This window comes from Siniperca chuatsi, linkage group LG6 (assembly GCF_020085105.1).
Source record: "Siniperca chuatsi isolate FFG_IHB_CAS linkage group LG6, ASM2008510v1, whole genome shotgun sequence".
NCBI classification, from domain to species: domain Eukaryota; kingdom Metazoa; phylum Chordata; class Actinopteri; order Centrarchiformes; family Sinipercidae; genus Siniperca; species Siniperca chuatsi.
The window spans coordinates 20,528,521-20,552,044 of NC_058047.1; the positions used below are offsets into that span (position 1 = coordinate 20,528,521).

Below are 23,524 nucleotides of genomic sequence, written 5' to 3' on the forward strand. Positions count from 1 at the left end.
TGCTACTTTATACTTCTACTCCACTACATTCGCGAGGGAAATAATGTACTTTTTACAGATTCATACTATTTACACAAAATACTGTATAATCAACAAATGAATCCTGATGTATTATCATAGATTAAGCTACCCAACTGTATATAAAACATTAAGTAAATAAAAATTGGCCACACCTTTACAAGATGTAACATTAAAGTGATGCTTACACATGAATGCATCAATAATCCCAATCCAATAATATATATTGTATTATTCTGAAATGAGTCTTTCTGCATAATGAGTGCTTTTACTTTTGGTACTTTAAATATGTTTTGATGCTAATACTTTTGTACTTTAGCTCTGAATACTTCTTCCACCACTGCAGAATGTTGCCATTTGATGGCAGCAGCATTTAAAGATTAAGCAGAAAAGCAGATTGTTTTGGTTTTTCATTTGGTATGAATCATAATACACAGTTCTACTGCAATACAATAAATCAAACATGTCAGGGATTACATGCTTGAGTCAAGCAATCCTTTCTTTTTGATCACTTACTGCACCTATTCTGTAGTTAATCTCTGTACTTTGACGTCTCAGGGGAAAAAGGCAAAACAAAAGAAAACATTCCTACGTCGGCATAACTACCTAAAATCTTGCATTATTATAAGCATAAAATAGTTACTAAGGAATATTAATGCTGCGTTCTAAAAGAAAACTGGCTCAAATCTGTCATGTCTTGTCATAGGAATAAGTGGGCAGTGGACCAAAAATCAAAAACATGGTTGAACAGATTATTGAAATGTAAGAAAAACCATAATCAACCTACATGCTGCTGATAAAAAAATACCAAGAACAGTATATTTTGAAGCTTATATCAACATAATTCAATTACCAAAAGATTCTAGGATTCTTGATATTCTGTTGGGATAGAGATTCCTCTGTATTGCAGATTGTTCATATTGCATGATTACTTTTTTCCAGCAGATGGTGCCCCAGCTCCACGTCCTGAAACTCCAGCTTTCAGCACACCTGTCTCATAAAACACAGGTAATACTCAACTGTGTTATCGAAAGGATCATTTTACCCTGTATTGAAATGAGCAGTGATTATGTTGTACTCACAGAGATGCCCTGCAGGCTTTAAGACAAGGTTAATGTTACTTTTCTTCTCCGGCTCTATCAATGTGGTAGAAAAACCATGATGTCTTCTTTGATCATGCTGGAATTAATGCACCATTAATCTCCATTTAAACTAAGCTAACTAAAAGATATATTTGGTAGCCTACATTTTTCTTATTCTGTTGATTTAATTGAACCCTGTGTACATTTGCTTTAAAACATGATCTCCAACTGTGTGGCTTTTAAGTACAGTACATATGCAGAGATACAAAGAAGGGTGAGGGAGAAACAACACAATAAGCTGTGTGACAGCTATCAGTTTGGTGGAGAGGGAAATCATTGAGGGCTGCTGTTCTGTTTACCTTCAAAGGACATGTTTGTTTTAAACTCTCAGTGTCAATGAACAAAGGCAACATGAATGATGAGTATTGTTCTTTGTCAAAACTCCTCCCGGAATCTTCTTTATAATTCATATAATTCATATAATTTGAAATATGCTGCTTAATTTTCCTATTATAATTAAGTATAACCTCCATAATACACTCAGGAAGATATAGGCTTATCTGATGATATTATCAAATATTTTAAAACTACAATCCATTTTTGTTGAAAGAACCTCACCTACACCTTTCATTATTGATAAAAAGCACATATCACGTCTTGCCACAATAAATCAGTTTTGTGTAACATTTCATTGCATCTTTGTGCTGCAGTTTTCTATTTGAATTGTGTCAGTCAGCTTTGTCAACATGGTACAGATGAATAGATGGATGGGTAAGAAAGACAAGATAACTCAGTCCTCATTTCTGCAGAGGGTAAACTGGTAAATGCAGAACATTATCGTGTGTGTAAAGGCATACACTGCATTCATCTCCATCCAGACTCTGTGCTGTGGGGCTGTGTTTTTTCTTGACCTTGCTACAATGGCCATCATCAGTTTGATAACATCCTGAAAATTCACATGATAGATTGACCATTATGTGATGAATTGTATGGACATGCTAGTGTCACAAAAGCGCTCTTAAAAAGCATAAAATGATTCCAGGATTCATATTCTGGGAGGAGATGGGGGAAACAAATTAGGCCTTAAATGGACACAGACACGCAGGAATGGTCAAAAACAACAAACACAGTAAATTGAACAAATTTGACAGTGTTAATTACCTCTGAGAACAGGAAATAAACTGTGTAAAATCTTCTCATTTAAGGCCATTGCACCTGATCTGCTTGTCTAGCTATGTGCTGTAGCTCTCAGCGTGCTGGCATATCTGAAAACACTCACACAGAATGACTGACAAGGAGAAATGAGTAATTGACTATGGATTGAAATGACACCAAATTTTTAGAGGGGTATGATTTCTCCCACAACAGCTATCCCTGGTAATGTGTCTTCTTAAAATTTGTTGCACAAAAATATAAATATTAGAAACTTTAATCATTTATGGTAATATCAGAATCAGAATAAATTTAAGGTAATAGGCAAGTATGTTGACACATACAATTTGTGTTTTCAGTAGCTCTCAATATATTAACACATAGCATCAAGAACTAATGCACAGGAGACACACACACACACACACACACACACACACACACACACACACACACACACACACACACACACACACACACACACACACACACAGGCATAAAGCTAAACAAAGACAGCAAAGCTAAACAAAGCAAACTTAATTATATTTTTATCCAGAATCAAAAGTTTAGCTGCTGGACACAAGATATCTCCTACTTCAGTGGTGCGCTGGAGGTTTCAAGGGCCCACATCCCATTTCTGTAAATCGCATACTACAAACTAGCTTGCAAACTAGTTGTGAAGTCACTAAATCATGCTTGTAGGTAAACAAAGCAAAGCAAAGAGAAACTTTCCCCCTAGAAGGCTGTGAAAACAGCATTAAACACACATACAGTAACAATAGTAAAAGTAAAACAGTAAAAGTAACAATAAGCAAAACACATTTTTGAGGGGGGACAGGTCATTCATGATTACAATGGTGAGATAACCATCCGATGTTCTCCTAAAACCTACTACCACAGTTTTTGTAAATGTAATTGTCCTCCCAAGAACGAAGGCATCAGTTGTTTCAGCACCTGCCCCAAAGTGACCTATATGTTTACATTCAAGTGACAAAGTTGTTTACCGCTTCCAACCCTGTTCCAAAAGCGTGACCATGATCGTTCCAAAACCTTAACCACGTGTTTATCATTATAAACCTAAACGAAGCTCCCCTAACCTTAAAGGGAACACTCTCATATTCTGCTAGAACTGTCCCTCACAGAATATTTAAAAAATGCAAGAGAGGGGTGAGGTAGCAACGACAGTAGGAGGCGTGGCCTTGTGGCTATGTTGTGTGTGACACGGAAGGCCAGGGAACATGGGGGGAGACTGACTGGCCACCGACTAGTGTAGCATGGACCACGAAGTAGAGCTGGTAGTCAGAGCATGACAAGACATGAGAAGCTACTGTCAGACTCTCTGTGTCTCTGAGGAAAGCAGACACATACATGCAAATTTTTACACACAATATTTGTATTGTTGGAAAAATAACCTGTATTAACACCATGTGCCAAAAATCATCTACATGATTTTGTTTACAGGGTAAAAAATAACAATTCAGTGTTTAACAAAGTAGTCATTTTAACCCAAACCACAATGTTTCCCTAAATCTAACCAAGGTGTTTTTGTGCCTAAACATAAACTTAACCATAGCGTTAACATATCATAAAACTGATTTATTTTTTAATAGTTATTTGTAAGGGTTTTGGATGGCACAGGCAAATTATGTCATCCTGCCGTCAGATCAGAAAACGCATCTATGTGTCTTTCTAGAGGGCATTTTGTTGGTTAATTTGGAGGACTTGTTGGTTTTTCAGCACTGCTGCCCATAAAAAAATAGAGACATATGAGACACTATGAAAATAGAGAGATGAAACTAAAACTATAGGCTGCAGCCAGGAGATGGGAAAACTCTGTTTGACCTAGAACCAGAAAGAAGAGCAAGGCTGTCCAGGGACCAGAATAGTTTTGAGTTCAGGCCATCACAGCTGTGTACAAGTAGCTTGAAGTTAGCTAAAGGACAGCTTTGGTGACCCCAGTGTCCTTTGGGTACGGCTCCCTCAAGCATGTAATCCATATTCTTGCACTGGGCAAGCAACACATTCATAGTTTAGTCAAGTCACCCATTGTCAGCTGGGATAGGCTCCATGCACTTGTGACTTCACTTAAACTCAACCTTTACTTGACACTTGATTTGTGGATGATTGCTTTGACATGAAAATAGACTACACAGCAGTACTGGATGCTGATTGTTATACCTAAATGACAAAATAGGCAATTTGTCAATTCATTCTAAAACAACTCCTATAAGCATTTTACTGATCTGGCAAAAACACAACAACACACTAGCACACCACCAGAGGAAAACTGTCTCCATGACTGAAAGAAACCAACATGTAATATTGGGTGGCGATGGGACGCAAACTCTGGTCTCTGGTGTCAAAGTCACACTTTTTGTACATGAATCCTTCTACCCCAGCCACCTCCTTAAGACGCTGAAGATGTCTGAACAAAAAACCAATGCTGTCCTTTTTGTCTGGACAGGACAGTCATTATTCGCACATCCACAAGAGGATACGTGTCAGGAAAATGTAAACATGGGTTGTTTTAAGCCATTTGAACATCAGTGCTGTTGTGCTTTTGGAAAGGACTATCTGACTGTTTTTACAACTGTGTCTTGGTATTCTGGAAAGAAGCCATTTCAGAAAACACTTAAATCATTCCATGTCACTGTTGAAGTCCCCTGATCACTCAGTCAAGCTGTATATCTGACACCAAATCATTCTGTTGTAAATGAAATTTTGATTGAGGGTCAACGTGATGTTCTACCTCATCACCATGTTGTACCTGTAGCTGCAGCATTTCATTCTGCAGCAGAGTTTTACCAGCTTTGGATGCAAAATTATACATCCATGTGTGTTTTGACTGCTGTCATTTACAAGTGAAAATTTCTTGTTTAGACTGCAATGAACACTGCAAGGGCCCAGAAAACTCACTCAAAAAATTGTAATCAGAAAATACATTTTTGCATTTGTGATGGGTGACTAGGTTTAATACAGCCGTCTCTTCTGGTAACCGGTTATTGCTCAATTGCTGGCATCTGCTTAGCTCCAAATGTATATACAGTAAGCTCAGTTCAGGCAATGTTGGTCTCACAGCTGCCTTTCTGTGGTATGAATTTCCTCTAAAATAGTTTGAGATATGCTAATCATGCTTATGATTTAGCACTTAGGAAACCTTGCATAGGGAACTTACAGTACCACTTTCTAAGGCATAAAATATGTAAGTAATGGCTAAATTATGAATTATAAAACCAATGATAAGGATGACATTTAGGTTGCCAGGTTAAAAAATCCATTTAGTTGGTGTACATATCCTCCCCCAGCATAGCTTGTTTTTCATCAAGCCCTGTATTTCATCCCAAAGACCCTTCGAATGGACATTTTCAACATTTTAGTTTACAAAAAAGGCTACAGGGCAATAACTGCAGACTAAAAATGCTGTTAGACAGTGATTCAGTCATTAATAAGGGATCATGAATTTCTCTCTTTAATTAGCCTTCAGGTCTGTATTTACAAATGTTGCTAAGTCATTAATAAATGGTTCTTCTGCTACAATAAGCCTGCAAGTGAGAAGTTGTAACGTTGATAAGTTCTTAATTGATTGTTTTTTGCATTAATGGGGCCAACAACATTATAATGTGTTATAAACCATTTATATACTGCATATAAATGCTAAATAGGTGGGGGGCTAAGGGTTTTACTGAGATATGTTTTAACACTTACACTTATTATTTTAAAACTTCACTAAATCAGTTTTTGTAGCTCAGTTATCTCCCACTTTATCCATCCATCCATCCATCCATCCATTTTCTACCGCTTGGTCCCCGTCGCGGGTGACTGGAGCCTATCCCAGTGACTTCGGGCCTTAGGCAGGGCACAACTCGTCGCAGGGCGAACACAGACACAGACAAGGACAGACAACCATTCACTCACACATTCAATACGGGCAATTTAGAGTTATCAATTAACCTACACATGCATGTCTTTGGACGGTGGGAGGAAGCCGGAGAACCCGGAGAGAACCCACGGTAACACGGGGAGGACATGCAGACTCCACCCAGAGAGATTGTGTGATGTTGGTCCGGTCCGGGAATCGAACCCACGATCTCCTTATTGGGAGGCAGGAGCTGTAGCCGCTCTGCCACCGTGCACCCCTCTCCCACTTTATATTAGGTTAAATACTGTATATTTATTTTGAGATTTTCATGTCAATTATTTGTGCTGTTATGGTTATTGAAAATAACTCACTTCTACATTATCTTCTACACTGCTACCACTTTTCTAAAGACTATAAAGTCTATATCCAAATCCTTAGATGAAAGGAACCTGCCAACATGGTGATAGCTGTATTTTAAAACACAATGCATAGGATGCAGCATGAGTACATATGCTCCACTGCCAAAAACATCAATATACCAGGTGAATCCAAACTTTCGAGTGTGAGTGTATATTATATTTTTTAATTATAATTACTGATACATCAGTGTGTAAAGATCACTTTAATGTTGTAGCTGGCAAAGGCAGGGCTAATTTTAACTACTTTATATACTGCTGGGTAGCCTAATATATAATAATCCATCATAATTTATTTGCTAATTATATTTTGTATTAATATCTTAATCTGCAAAGTAACTAGTTCACCTGTAAAATAAATGTAGAGGAGTAAAAAGTAATATAACATTCAAATTCAAATCAAAGAAATGCTAGCCAAATATATTATTATTATACCAGTAACACGTATCTTACGTTTTCTCAGTTATGGTGCATCTGCAGTACTAGAAAGTTTGAAATGTGCCCTTGCAGGTGGATAAACTGAATCATGTTTTAGATATTATATTATATTAGTAAGTGCTATAACGTTATTTGATGCACTGGCTTGAAATGAAGGCTGCAGACAGGAGGGACCAGTCTGCTGTTGAACTCTAATCTCAGTTTTGCCTTTGCCTTTTATATTTTAATCCTACGGATTTCTTTCAATCTTCAGCATATTTGGTGTATAACATATTTGGAAGAACACAAACTGAGCAGAATTTTATGTCATTTCACCTAAAGGTGGCGCTACAGCAACATGGTCATTTTAAATGTCCATTAATCAGTGGTTATGAGTCTAACTTGTATAAAGTCCTAACATGCCTTGAGAAGATTTAGGTATTTCTCCAAAAATCATGGTGGCCGGCAGACAATCAACATGATTGGCTATCAGAGTGTGTATTTTGATGCAAATCTGGTTCCACATGCAGGCTTTCAGGACATTTTCTATGATTAAAATAACCAGTTCAGAGGATCAGTAGCCTTGGTGGAGGTATGAACAGTGTGTATTTTCTAATTTCGGAGTCAGTGTGTCATACTTTTTACCAAGCATATTACTGTACGGAATGGCTCATTAACACCGTCACCTCATGCGAAGAAGCTCCTGGGTTTCAGCCCTGGTTCTTCCGCTGGAGTTGGCATGTCATTTCCATGTTGATGTGGGTTTCTTCTGGGAGCACAGTCAAAACAAGTCAGAGAACTGGAGACTTGAAACAACCATTTTCATTTGGCTTCCTAATGCACACAAAACCAAACAGTCAGATAATGTCTGATGTATGTTTTCTTTGTAAGAATGCAGATGTTATTGTGATGAATGTTTTCATGAGAAATCAGCTGAAATACCATTGTGGGATTGGAGGAAAATCGAATGCATGGCAGCTGGGCCTGTTAAAATCAAACATCACTTGGTGGGGAAGTGAGGAAAGAGAAAAGAGACAGGGACAAAGGCAGAGAGAGGAACAGAAAGAGAGGTAATGAGAGGAAGGGATGACAGAGAAAGAGGAAGGGAGTGTAGGCAGGGGAGAGAAGTGGGAGAATGTAACAGCAGTTAGTACAAAGCTGTTATGCCATGCAGGTGCTACCAGACCGCTGAATGAGAAGGTAATGGCAGCAGGTGCCAGTGGATGACAGCTTGTATTTCTCATCTCACTTTCTTTGTTTCATTAAGTGACTGAATGCAAAAAAGCTTAAAAAGGCAATGACATTTTGAAAACCAGTCCAAAAATTAAAAATGACTAATGACCCAGTTCTGACAGAACACTCTAAGCTCTTTCCGACAGGGATGCCAGCAAAAAGGCTTTATTGAATTTTGTAACATTTTCTAATACTTTTTGTTTTTTTTAACAAACATTATTCAGTTGAAGCTATACAGCTCCTGGTAGTATGCCTCTGATAGCAGCCAGGTGAAGGTATTGCACTAAATTGCAGTGGCACAATGAGTATGATGTTCAGTGTTATGGGACAGGTTACCGATACATCATATGATAGGGAAGTTTGATTAAGGAAGAGAAGTCATTCGTGTTGATTTTATAGTGTTTTTAGGGTGTCATCATGATGTAAAGGTTGCTGAGGTTAACCATTCACATAGAACTGAAAGCTGCTGACATGCTGACTTTAAGCCAGCTTTTGTCAACGTTGAAAGGGGCTTCAAAGTCATGCTATGCTGAGTCAGTTGACAGCAAACCTGCCACACCCATCACATTTCAGTGACCGGATTTTTTTAAAGGTCTTCATGCTTGTATTCACTCTTTACACTGAGATGAGCTTTGCTACTGTTATTGCTGCTGCTTCCCATATTCTACCTTTTTCAGTTCTGCTCTTTTTCTGTGCACACTGGATGGTCTTAATTTCCAAGATAATTGCCATTGGGGGATTATTTGCAATGCTGCCTGCACGTTATTCATCACACTGATGTGTAGTCCATACTGCTTTATTGCCTCTGCAGGAAGCACACCCAAGAGTACAACTGGACTGCCAAGTAAAACTGCATTGCCATTTCGAGTTATTGTTGACTGGGAGATTTTCAAGCACATTTCTAAAAAGCACACATCCCACAGCACAAAACTAAATCAACTGAAATGTTTTGAAACTTGGAGTGATATGCAATTTACCAAAGTCTAAGAAGACTATGGCAAGTATTTATATTTGTGGGCTGGAGCTAGAGAACATTTGTCTTTTTTGCTTTTAAAAATGACTTGGATAATTAATTGACTATCAAAATAGTTGCAGATTGTTTTTCTGTTGATCAACTGGTCGATTGGTCAACTAATCATTTCAGCTCTAATTTAGTTAGACCTATGCACGGTACATCATAATTAATTTTATTTTGGTTGCTTCGGCATGTTTTGCTGTCTTTCTATTTCTATTTGGAAAAAATAATTAAAAAAAAATTATTTAAAAAAATCATATGTAATCTGGGTGAATTAGGCTAGCAGAATGACTATAAAGAAGGAAATACTGATAAAAGTGTCCTTTAGTGACAATTTTCGTGCATGTGGCTGCCAGCCGGTCTTACTGAGGAACTGTCATTGGCTTGTTTGTTTGTGTCTTATATGTGATGTCACATGTCATTAAACATTTTGACTGCTGTGTTATACATAATTCTATTACATTAGGGGACAGTGAAATATCATATTGTTTACATTTACAAATCTTAGTAAATTGCTGTAAATAAAGACAAAAATATCAATAATTAAGAATTTGTTAATAGTTTTATTGCATACAAAAATTTCTTTTTCATTTCATTTCATTCTCAGTTGTCTGAACACATCTGATTAATGACTGACGCTGTTTAACTCTGCATTTGCTGAAAGTCATGCACTGAAAAGCTATTTTGTCATCTAAACTCAGGTGTATGGAAGGTTCTCTGATTCCCCTGCAACACCGTTATCATGTCATGTCAAAACATCACGTTTAAGTGAAATTGCTCTTCTCTTTTATGGTCTGTATGATGCATGGTAAGAAATTATTTGAAACATTGATTTATAGCAAATAGATAAAGAGAAAAAGCAGATATAATCATCCTGAAGTAGATAACAATGTTATCGCTCTCTGCTGCTATGACAGGATCTGAACGTGGGACAATGTGTTGAGAGGCATTTTCTCTCCTTTCTTTTTGGCCACTATATTGAAAAATAAGGATAACGGAACAAAATTACTGATTATTATCAGACTGCCAATAAAAATGTAGAGCACATAGTCCCATTGCATTGCTGCGCGCAAAGCATACACAGACATGTATAGGCTACTTCATTCACATCTTGACTAGCAGATTGTTGTTTTCTGTTTGGTCTCAACGTTGTTATTGATTAGTGCAGGGCAAGAGGCCCTACCTCCAACATCTTCTCTCCATTTGTCACAGTGCATCTCGTAATTGTTACTGCATGGTGCACATTTGGGTGTTTCTCCTGTGACAAAGTATGTGGCAACCAATTTTTTCAAAAACAAAACAAAACATACTAATAAAGTACTCAATTTAGAGCAGACCGCTGCCAAGGTCTAACAGTGTCCTCAGTTGGCCGCTACACTTTCACAGACAATACTGGGCTGATGACAGAGTACTTGTATAATTGTAGCCAAAGTTTGGCCTGATGGTGGTACTATGACTTTAAATGCAGTCACATTTTATGTTGTATCAACCTACCTTATACACAAACCCTATACTTAAAGGTATTGTTGAATATCTTTAACATCTTTTCACATCTGATTTTTATCTATGGAAATTTACCAGAAGCATTACCTTGGGGCAGTCTGGGTTACTTGGTTTATGAAACAATTTAATTAAACAAAGGTCAGAATTTTGAAGCAGTAAACCTGAAGTGATTGATAGACATGAATACAATTTTTATTACTTCTACCAATGATTATCTTATGCTGGATATAATGGAGCGATATTAATGATTGCTAAATTTAGCTTTTTTGGTAGGAGATTGTTAATTGTACCTCTCCACCTGATTTGTGTTAATATTCTAGCAGCAGGGTTTTTTATTTGTTAAACTTTCAGTGGCTGTCCAGGTATTTGATACTGAATTCAGAACAGCTGGAGTTTGTTTGGATATGAGGCACAGGTCACACTCATCATTTGTCCTCATCTCCATTCCTGTGTAGGGCAGAATGTGCAAACAATGTCTTTGGATTGCCAAAGTGATTGCTTTTCCAGTCCTCTTGCAGTAAGCGGGTCCTTTCATGCAAGCAACCTCAAGGAAAAATGCCCTTTCAATTTATCACTATTTCAGACAGCGATTTTCAAAGTTGGGTTCATTTTATTGTTGTTTGTGGCAGCATGCTGAAATTTTTTGCAGTGAAACTACCCTTTACACTGGATTTTAAGAGCAGATCATTTTCAGACTACTTGAAACTACTCACTTGAAAAACTCCAGTTTTGGGTGTTAGTCTCCAACGACAGAGGGCTTTTTTCAAGATTCAGTATTTTGCTTTAGTGTTCAACAATCACCAAGGTAGAATTCTACTGTGTAAGCAGCTGAGATAACAACGTCTTTATTGACAATAGTCTCAGCAGACCATGGCAGACTGAGGGAAAGTGGGTACAAAAACAAAGTGACTACACAACATTTCATCTCAAAATATCGAGTTATTTACATATGTTCTAACCCCAATAACCATCACCATTATGTAAGAAAGTGTATTTTATAGGCTTTATGTTTGGATGAAATCTGCTCTTTCACACTGAAGGCTCTGCAACAAAAGAGCCATTCAGACCAATTCCATTTGACTTGGCTTCTATGCAACGTGAGTGAGACAGTCTCTGAGAGCTTTTCTCCTGTGTGGATGATTTCACTCCAGTGATTTTACTGGCCACATTTGGATGGATGGCTTGTGTTACTGGCACCTGCGTTGCTTTTCCCATTTTGGTTTTGTGATGGACTGGTTATCAAACCATGCAGTATGCAGAAGCCAAGCCATCAGAAGCATCACTGGTGTGCAGATAGGGAATGCAGTTCGCTTCCTGAGGAAAAGAAACTGGCCTTGCTGTTCCTTTTTACAAAATGCTGGCATGTAGTTATAGATGTCCACTACATGCCAGCTGCTACATAATCCTCTACATTCAAAAAACAAAACAAAAAAACATAGAATAGATGAAGGATATATTCCTGAGGTGAGCTAGCAGAAGAGTACAACTGTTCAGACAAAAAGTCATTTATTCTGACTTCTGCCAAGTCAAAGATCTAAAATCCATCCTATGAAAAATATATCATGCCTAAAATAGGTCAGCAGTTTCTCCGCCAGGATATGAGGTTAAATCATATTAAAAGCTGAAAAAATGCCAATATGTAAGTGTTGCAGGGAACTTTAAGCCTTCCAGATCCTTTGAGGGGAGATTGAGCTAAGTGATGGCAGCATCCCCATCTCCCTTCTTAGCTCAGTAAACAAACTGCAGGAGGTCAAGGAAGTTTTCCTCCGTCTCCACTACCTCATTTTTTATATTTTTTACCCCAAAGAAATGTATGAGAACTGAAGTGAGAGCAACATGTCTCATGTCTCAGCTAACCTGGCTCTGCCCGAAGGTAACAAAATTCATCCACCACCTCTAAAGTTCACCTCTAAAGGGGGGTTATGTGCCTGACTATTTCTTGGCCAGGACCAGTTGCTAGGCAACCAAACTCTAGAAAGTTACTGCACTATTAATTTATGCTAAGCTAAACTTACCGGCATGCTCAAGTCACATATTTACCATACAGATATGAGAGTGGTATCACTCTTCTCATCTAATGCTTGGCAAGAAAGCAAAAAACATAGTTCCTATTCCTATGCCAATTGGGGGCCATGCAACAAGCTGTAAACACAACTCTGACTTATTATTAGCTTATGAAGTTGATATGGCCCCTAACCCCACCAACTCCTGAGAAAACTATCTGTAGCTGCTAAATACTCGACTATGTTCACCAGATAGTCGCTAACTTTGTCCGTCTGCTGGGCAGGTAGCATACAGTGGTTTTATTAGAGCTTTAATCGCTGAAAACAGCTGCTTGCTGCTGGAAACATGGTTGTGATGAGAGTGTTGAGAGTGTCTTAAACAGTAAATTTGTGGGCTGGTAAAGATTTCCAATGTTAGTATAAAAATATTTAGTTGTGCAGCTTTAAAGTCAAGATAGTTAAATCAGATAAGAACTGATCAAACAAAACTAGCTGTCACTGGGAAAATGTTTATTTTTGAGGGAGAGTGTATGGGTGCACAGGATACAAGGTCTCAAACATTTTCATAGCCAGAGGGTTCAATTTTCACCCAGCCAAGCAGCTAGCAGAAATCTGTGCGAACGGCATCCTTGACTGGCTAAATAGCAATTCTATGAGAGACTCACCAAGGACTGTAGATTTCTATGAATAGCAAAAAACATCCAATAAAAGGGTGTACATGCATAGAAATTTAAATTTTCTCATGCCAGGCACCCATCACAAGACACCCAGATTGAAATGCATTTTCTTTGCCAGTGTTTCTGTTCAGATAATGCAACTTGTTAACACCAGGATGAATTAGAGAGTGGATATTGTTGCTGTTATCTCCTTCATTCCTTTCTTTGATGACTCCATTATTCATAACAACCCCTTTGCATTTAGACAAAATAGCCATTGTGGGAAAGTGTGGGAAATAAAGGGTTAAGGTGAGAAATGTCGTCATGTGTATTGCCTGTAAGAGTTTGACTCGCTGGAAATGAACAGCCCTGATGCTGATAAATGATAATGCCTTTGATTACTGGACACCATGACATCCGTTGATTAAGTGTCCCCACTAACAGGGTATCAGTCAAACATGGCAGCATTCTGACGGTGTCAGTTTAAGCAGGCTTTAATTGGCCATCACATACAAGAGTGGTACCAGCTATTAGTTCTTTGGCTTTTAATCACAAGAATGTATCTGTATTTGATACACACAAGAACATCCATTTATATTTTGTAGAGACATCAAACTAAAACAAACTACAAATGAGAGTGGTATCACTCTTCTCATCTAATGCTTGGCAAGAAAGCAAAAAACATAGTTCCTATTCCTATGCCAATTGGGGGCCATGCAACAAGCTGTAAACACAACTCTGACTTATTATTAGCTTATGAAGTTGACAAATACAACAGAAAATAAAATAGGATCAGTGTGTTACGCATTCTGTTTTTGTATTGCTATCCATTCCCAGTGTAATTGTGTGTTTGCTGATCTTTCTGTGGCCCAAACAGCCAATCGAACAACTGTACAGATGGGAGCTGTGAGCTAGCTAGCAACGGATGCTCCGACCGTGTGTCTGTGGGCAACCATGTCTCTTAGAAATTCCGTTTGTATAGTACTAAATTGTTTTCCCAGTTACGTTGTACTGACAAATGTAATCGCTGCCTGGATTATGTTCAGAGGTAATGGTTTTTGAGTGAATGCAGGGCCACATTTATGTTCCACACCAATGATGGGCGTACAAAGCCCAGGACTCTGTTAACATTAGTCACTGTGGTCTTTTCTGTATTAAACCAAGACCATTTTCTTAACCTTAATCAATTACAGTGAGTGCCTAAACAAAACCATAAAAAGTTAAGAAAACAAATGAAATACGTTGTTAATGAACATTCCATTGATACGATTAGTATCAACATTTTTGCAACTTGCCAGAAATGTTAATTAACAACATTTTCTCATTATATTAACAGAAAATGTAATCCGGGTGGCATTACATTTCCTCCAAAATTTATTTTCTGTGGCAAATTAGTTTTATATAAATGTAATTTCTGTGTCTGTGCTTGTGTTCGGCTCAGCTTCTGACTTAACTCAGAACTCATCAGGGGCTCCGGTTCTTTTTGTTATTTCCCTCCAGTCTCTCTCCTTTTTCCTCTCATCTCTGAATGCAAAGAATTTTTTGCTCAAGTTAAAACACATTGAACGTCTGTTTGTGCTGTCCCAAGCGAATTTTAGTCTAATTTCTCATTTCCATTGACTTTGTATGCAATTGTGCTGCCTCAAAAATTTGCCTCACCTCCTGTCAGTGCAAGGAAGATATAAGTGTTTTCAAAGTTGTGACTTCCTAAGAAGATGCTTATAAGTGAAAGTAACTAATGGATTTAATGGTTAATAACAAATGACTAATGCTTTATAGATATCTTACAGGCCATTAATAAGTGCAACTTTTGGATTGCCAGATTGTGAAATATCCCTTTGACTGGTGTTTAACCTCCACCAATCAGGAGAGACTTAGTAGAAAGTGAGTATTTATTAATGGATTACCAACATTTATAACTGAATTATTACCAAATAGAAATGCTAAACACCAATGGAAGAATTTTTTCACAACCTGGCAACCCAAAATTTGTTCTTATTAATGGATTTTAACTGATCAATAAAATATGAGTAAATGATTTATTAACCATTACTAAAGCCATTAGTTACAACTTATAAACCCTTTACAAAAGGTGCCTTAGAAAGCGTGACCTTACAGTAATGCTTAGATGAGGCTCCTTATTATTCTACTTGTTCTTGTTTTATTCCTTACTCCAAGTTTACTATAATAGAATACAGTGCAAGAACACTGTTAAATGGATTGGATTAGACTGACAAAAGATCTAGATGTCACTCTCTACACACAAGTAGAACCACCAGCTGAACAGACTCACCACTTCAGATCAATAGACAACCAATTTCACTTCAAGTGACAGTGAGAGGGTGGTGTAAAATTAGAAATCCTCTCCTATTTCACTGAAATGTCGGCACTATCTTTTCACTACACATTTCCAGCTTTGAAGGATTGTTTTTTATTGAGTTGTAATCCTTAGTTTTTTAAAATTAATTATCTTGTGTTACAGAGGAAGAGAGAAGGAGAGACAGCAGCTTGCAGCTGAAATTCACTGGCACTCTTCTGACAATCAATAGTGCTCAATAGTCCTCAAGCTATGAGACAAACATACACAAAAGTAATTTTACCTAAGATAAATATAATGATAAGGAATACAAATAAAAGGAGTAAAGGTAAACAATTCATAAAATATGTTTTTCATTTTTCTGAAGGGAAAATTCAGATATTCTCTTATAATATAATATCTTGTCTTTCATCTTCAGCTGTTGGCAGCCAGTACTATGCATTTCAAATTCTGAACACAGCCCAACACGACAGGATAATAGAATCTTGTCATTACTAACCTTACAAACACAGAACAAAATTGCTTTCTGTTTGTTCGACGCTTTATTGTGTCTAAATCTTAATGATTTCCCTGATCAGTCATGCAGCCTCTCCCCTCTCGCTGCCTGTCTGTTTTCTCCTGCTGCGTCTCTTTTCTTTCTTTCATGCAGCTTAATATGCTGCTTTAATCTTTAAATCTCATTTGCATGGAGAAGAAATTTTCATAAAGTCCAGGTCAGACAGAGGGGGAGAAGGAGGGGAAGTTTTTTCCCCCTGTCATGCTGGTCGGTTGTGTGGCTCTCTTTTTTATTTTGCAGAACACTGACTGCTATCATAAGGAGAATTTTGTGCTTCACAAGAACCGTGTTGCTATTTTGAATGTTTACACTCTTAAACTTAAGTGGGTAGTTTAATTCAAAGCATGTTGCCCACTAGAGAGATTTAACAAGGACGAGGGCTCTCGCTGGATTTGGAGAATTGACTTACTATAATAGAATGCAAAACAGTTGCTCATTAAACTTTGTTAGGCCTCTTATGCTTGTATTAATTAGCATACAAAAACAGCTCATATAACTTTCTCTAGACAGATATAGATATAGATGTAGATATAGCTATAGATATAGACCACATCTCAATCTTCAAATTTCATGAATTGTTTTCTCACTCAAACTGTTAAATTTATGTTCAAAACTTAACATAATTAAAAAAAACCAAAAACTTAAAATGCATTCACTTCTAATTGGAACACTGAGCACCTCATTTCAGTCTTTGATGACCTTTATGAAAGACTTGTGCCAGGTGAGGAAAGGGGGTTTTGTAATTGTAGGAGACGATGTGATGTTTCACCGTTCTCTTCCGGTCACAGAGTGGTTTACAGCCCATCCATTCCTCCAACAGAATAAGGACCGGTCAGAGTAAGTAATGTGAAACATCATTCAAAAACTGACAGCATTTCTGTAAAAGAGCATCACCCCTGTCTTAATCTCAGTCCACATCTAAATCATTTTCCCCTTTGAGGTGACCTTGTTTCATCTCTCTAGCAAGCAAGCTTGGGATCTCCCGAGTTAACGTAGAGCAGTGCATTGCACAGCACAGATGGGAGATCTGGTTTCTCTCAGTGACTGGAGATAAAACAAAGCGCTCTTGCGGCATCTCAGCAGTTTGTGAAGTCTCTCTTAAGAGATAACAAACAAACCCACAAAAAGGGCAAACTGAGTTGACTCATGTGTCCCCACTGAAAACTACTACGCCGTATTTTTGAAATATTTCATTGTGAGTGTGTGCCTGCACGTGTGTGTGTGTGTTTTTTTTTATTATTTGTCCTCGTTTTCATGGCTTTGTTGTTCTCTAGTAGGGAATGTTGCAGTATGCATTTATATTTTATTTAGCCAACAAAAAGGAACAGTGCGGTTGTTTTCTATTCTTTGTCTTTTTGACACTAAAATGTCACTTTTACCTGCTTACTAATATGGGCTTGAGTGACAAATACGCCTGAATCCCTGAGCTGACAATGGATCATAGCTGCAGTATGAGCATGGTTGTTAATATTCAGCTATACATACTGTTATATCACAGTGAAATATTTGTCCCTCGCAGCCTATACACCTTACAGTCACAGAATAAGCTACAGATAAGATAGATAGATTTGAACTGCTGAGTCCCATGAGGATAGCTGAAGTTTAATTCACAGCAAGAAAAATGCCTGACCTATTTTGCAGGGCATTCAGTCAATTCAGTTCAATTCAGTATGCTTTATTGACATGAGTGTAACAAAGACAATATTGCCAAAGCATCAAGTAATAATGAGATTAAAAAGAAAAAGGTACAATTCATAAAATCAAGAAAATGGCAGAAAACAATGAACACTTGCACTGTGGGTGTGTTTGTGAAAGACTGTGGAAGTGTGTGCTGAAGTTTTGTGTGTGTGTGTGTGTGTGTATGTGTGTGTCAGTCTGTGGAGGAATCTGACTTGTGAATCGTTCTCTCTTTGAGAAGCCCCATGGAAAACATCATGGATGGTCCAGTCCTCTTTTGAAAGTGTTAGAAGGTTAGGAAGCTCATTATTATCTGTGTCAGTATAAATTGAATAACTTGCAGCAACCCTCTTGTCTATCAGTTTTAAAGATCAGAGGTGCATGAATGTGTCTTGCCTGGCAAAGTGGAGGATGATAAATGGGAAAATGTGCTAAGTCTTTTAGCAATTAATATTTATGATTCTGAGGTTTGTGATTTTATTTTCTCAATGGCAGCATTTCCACATTACATTACACCAAGGTAATTTAAAGGGCATATACATGGATTGGTTAGTAAATGAACAACATATCTGAACAACATAAGTCTCCACAAAAAACGAATAATTAACATAATAATAAGCAGTGATGAACTTCAGTATTCTCTCAACACCTCTGTTCGTCATGCTGTAAGTACAGAGTAGGGCTGAGAGTGGATATTGTACATTTATTTACCTGCCAGTCAGTATCTGTTTCTGAGCATTTTCCATTTCTTGAAAATCTGAATGCACAAAACTCTGATTGAGCCAGTAAGTAGGTCAAGAAATTTGCTTCTCAGAAAAGACTGAATGCATCCAGTATTGACCTTGAACCATTACATCTTTAGAATGTACTGTGCATTACATTACATTTTTGTAAATCACGTAACTTACAAAGTAAAGCTTTTGAAGGACATATTGACAATATTTTGAATTAATCTTTTTTTTTGCTGCACCGAATACAATTATTTGTTTCCCAGGCAACTATACTGGTGATCTGTGCGGTGTTAATGTCTGGTTCAGCTACTGAGGCTGTTACATTTTGTGTAGTTTCACAGAACCAAATAGATAGAGATTTAATCCCAATTGCTTAATGTCTGGCTGATTCTCAGATCAGAGCCCTGAGAGATATTTCAGCAGCAGGGTACTTTTTTAAAATCAATTTATGCAGCATCAGCACCAGCTTTTCATTTGCAGCCATATCACTACATCATTATATTTCTGAGTGGTAGCAGTGACCCGTGGTGTATAATGATGATGATAATGATGGTGGTGGCAGTCATCATCATCATTAGCCGCAGCAGCAACAGCAATGCCTGGGTAGTCATTTGAAGACATTTGAAACATGTGATGATATAATGATCATCTTACTATAAGTGTAAAAAAGAATATTTTATTCTTAAAAGGCTGCCACATCTTTTAAATAACAAGCCCTAAGAGTCTCCAGCCATGCCAGCAGCTCTGTCAGGCTTTGCTTAGGCTCTTCATGCTAATGTTAGAATGCTAACATGCTAACAATGACAATGTTAACATACTGATGTTTAGCAGGTATAATATTTACCTTGTTCATCCATGTTAGTTTGGAGTGTTAGCATGCTAACATTTGCTAATTATTGTTAAACACAAAGTACAGCTGAGGCTAATGGGAATGGCATTAATTCTGCAGGTATTTGGTGATAAATAAGTATAAGTATAAGAATAATAAGTACCAAATTGAAATTTTGACCTCATGATGCCACTATAGAAAAAGTCAGGGGATCACCAAAGCTATTACAATTCATCCTGAGGGTGACATGAATGTCTGTCTCAGCTGTTCAGATATTTCAGTCTGGACCAAAGTGGCGGATTGACTGTCTGACACTGCCGCAGTCATACCGCCAGGGTGGCTAAAAATATATAAATCGAATTATCTTTCTTCAGCATAATTACTTTCAACATCTGTTACATATTATGCACTGACACTAACATGATTACAAAATGACAATGTGTCAAAAATTAACATTCGCCTTTCATACCTGACAACCATACTTCCATGCACATGAGGTTGATCTGGGTTCAATCCACCTGTCTTCTCAGCTGTGTGTGATAATAATGGCCCCAGATATGGATGACAGGATCTGTCCCATTCTGAACTGGTGTATACAAAGCTTTCTTTGTTTTGGCCCGGGCTGTATTACATTGCAAGACAGAACAGATAAAGCTTGAAACACTGGCTGGTGTTTTTGCTAATCTATGTTCCTCAAGGCTGGGCAAGATCATAATCAGCAGGGAAAGGTAAGCAAGACGGCAGCAGCCGATGAGGCTGAGTTCATCCTCGGAGCTGTCCAAATACCCGAAAAGACTTTTTGAGAAATGAATGCAGGTCACTGGAATTTTGCAAATAAACATATCTGAATGATTGGTCCACCACTTTTGTCCAGACTGGAAAATCTCAACAACCTTCCAAAGGATTGCCATGACATTTTGTAGAGACATTCATGGTCAGCAGAGGATGAAACCAAATGACTTTGGTTCCCTTTGGTTTTGTGATTCCCTGACTTTTCCTCTCGCACCACCATGAGGTTGACATTTGTGGGTTTAAGTGAAATGTTTCAACAACTATTGGATGGATTGCCATGATATTTGGTACAGACATTCATGTGAAAAATCTCAACAGCTGAGACAGACATTCATGTCACCCTCAGAATAAATTGTAATAACTTTGGTGATCCCTTAACTTTTCATCTAGCCCCAGCATCAGTTCAAAATTTTAATTTGTCCAGTGCTTTGGTTTATGACTTAATACCTGCAAAACTAACGACATTACCATCAGCCTCAGCTTTACTTTGTGTTTAGTGTTAATTAGCAAATGTTAACGTGAACTAAGATGACGATCATGGTAAAGATTACACCGGCTTAGCAGTGGCATGATAGCATAGTCATTGTGAGCATGTTAGCATGAAGGATGTGGTTAGAATGCTGCCGTTAGCTTCATAGAGCAGCTAGCATGGCTGTAGACTCTTAGTCTTGTTTAAAGGTACATCACAACTCTAAACTTTACTTTGTGTTTCCCCCTATATAAGCCTCTGCACCATAATTTCTTGTTTATATTGTAAAAGACTGGTCAAGAAAATTTCAGCCACAGACTTTCTCCTATAACTTGAATACACATAATTTGATGCCCCTGTTTTAAAAATAAGTATAATTGAGCGCATGCGTGAGTGTAATTTGCATCTTTTTGGCTGACACATTGACTTTCATTCTGAGCCTAAGACTTCCTGGTGTATATAACCTCCGCTTACCTTGGGGATTTTCTGATCTATTTTCAGGATGCTCATTGAATAACACCATAAGTCAACCTCCCTTTATAATCTGCAGGGATTTCAGGTTCACAGAGGACTTGTTTGACAATGACTTCCCCTGGGGGGCACTAAAAGAAATCAGGATTCTTGAATCTTATCTCTCTGTGGTGCCTGTAATATATGGGCATCATGCAGGGTGCAAAGCTGCCAAGACAAGCAAAGAGTCAGAAGAGTGAAGAGACAAGAGAATATTTTACTGAGAAGTATCAGTGGGATCACTGAATGTATCATTAAATCTATCCATACTTTGGGTTACTGCTCTGATAAAATACATGCAAAAGTGTGTTTGTGCTCTCTCTCTCCTCTAAACTCTGTTAAAGTTAGCCACAGAACAAGCTCAAGTCTCAAGCTCTCTGTGTGGGCATCAGCCAAATGAGTAACCAAAGTTTGCCAGATGAAAATGGCAAAAGGATCCTCACTGGGTTAGATCACAGACAGGCAGTGCACGCTGGGCAAAGAACCCCCAGGCAGAAAATCTGGCAGAACATTATTCATGAAATATAACATGTAAGAAGTGAGCATCACAAGTGAAGTCATTAGCAAAGCAGGAAGCTGGAAAGGTAGTGAAAGAGAGTCAATCTCCGACTAAGTGCTGACGAATGCTCAGCATTCATGAGGCCTCTTAATAGTCAGAGAGATAAACACATTCTGTTGCTTTGGGAGAGTAAATTGAATTCAATGATGGACTTTTGAAGATATGGGTGTGACTATGCATCTGGATATGACCAGAAAAAATGGTGCCACACAAGGATCAGTTGATTTAAAATCTTCAAACTCTTCCCCTAAATGTGCAAAAAATATCTCGAAAATAACTCCCAAAGAGAGTAAGGTACTGCTTTGAATGACTAATTAGTTATGAGCCAAGTAAATTATGGCCTGGTGAGTTTGTAAAAAAAGAGGAAAAGTGTGTTTTTATTTATCAGGAATAGAATTCTCATTTAAGAGAGATAGAGATAAATGCTCATAAATAGGGGATTAAATTGCAAGGGGACTGTAACTTTAAATTAATAGATAAGGTACGTTGATTATAATAATTGAGAGACAGGGAGGCATAACCAAAAATGAGAGGATTAAAGTAATAAAGAGAAATTGGGAGAGAAAAACTCTGTATAATAAAGGTGTGTTTGTGGACACTCATTGACGCTGATTTATAGTGGGTGTGGTCTCATTTGTTTTCAGGTATTTTTCTAATTGTTAACTAATGAGCACCCCACATCTCCTGAATATAAAACACCCCCAGCAGGTACATCCATCTTAGGTGTTAGCTCTCAGATCTTTCACATAAAATCCTATTTATGTTATCCTGTCTTTTTATATTGCCTTGTGTTGTCCTTTTATATATATTCTTAATGCCTTTATGTCTTATGTAAAGCACTTGCCTTGTTGTCGAAAGATGCTGTACAAATAAACTTACCTTGCCTTGCCTTTCATGAGCTGCCCAGCTTGCTGCCTTACATGTATAGATAAGCAATTTAGCTGTATGGGGTCTCTTTCACCTCAGAAGCTTTTGATGGATACTATGTGGCATTAACACGCTATGTGTCTTGCCTGCGTCTAAATAATCCCATCCATGGTTTAAAAATTCAGCTGCCTCTGTCGAGTCTGCGCCTGTGTACTGCTAATGAGGGACAATTAAATATTGCAAGTGTCATTAGGCTGTCATTAGACGTTAGAGAAAGGTCAGCGCCAAGGGTGTCGTGCAACCTTCCACTACCACTTCCTGTCCCAGGGGAAACTTGGATGAGTATTGATAAAACAGCCCGACATGAATGGTAGTAAAGTGCATGTTGATAAGTCTATTAGCTTACTGTCAAAAGTCCTTGAACTCCTGTTAGAGCAGTGCACTTCTATGTGTGAGATTTTTTTATCCAATACTTTGCCTGAGAGATGAATGATGCATGACCCTTTTAGATATAGTAGGAACTCAGATGTGAGTGTATTCTGAGGGAGTGCAAGAAAATCAGTTCTTTGAATCACAGCCAAAGCATAGTGTAATATAAAAAAATTAACCTGACAATACTGTAATAAAATAAGAGCTCAAAGTCTCTCTGCTGCCTTAGCTTCCCTGTTAGTCAGTCAGTCCTCCACTTCCTGCCCTACAGGTATCTTTCACCATTTATTGTTAGAAGGTTTGGAAGCTATATTTCCTCTCGGGAGCTGACTTAAACATAACATTTACATGCCGGCAAGGTTTATGAAAAAAAGATAAATTTAAGGTAAGATGTATCCTGTAGACAAACTGAGCTGCTGAGGGCAGAGAGTACTATG

The 23,524-nt window shown here is 37.8% G+C and overlaps 1 long non-coding RNA gene across 2 annotated transcripts; it reads right to left on the reverse strand.

The window, feature by feature from the left end:
* Positions 1-875: 875 nt before the first annotated feature.
* On the reverse strand, positions 876-3,379 carry LOC122878062. Of its 2 annotated transcripts, XR_006378389.1 has the most exons (5): positions 3,254-3,379; positions 2,262-2,388; positions 1,958-2,046; positions 1,101-1,197; positions 876-1,008 (listed from the first exon to the last, which is right to left on the reverse strand). It is a non-coding gene; the product is annotated as an uncharacterized LOC122878062 (long non-coding RNA). The 2 variants fall into 2 exon arrangements; XR_006378388.1 differs by having other exon boundaries at positions 2,262-3,318.
* Between the last annotated feature and the right edge of the window lie 20,145 nt (positions 3,380-23,524).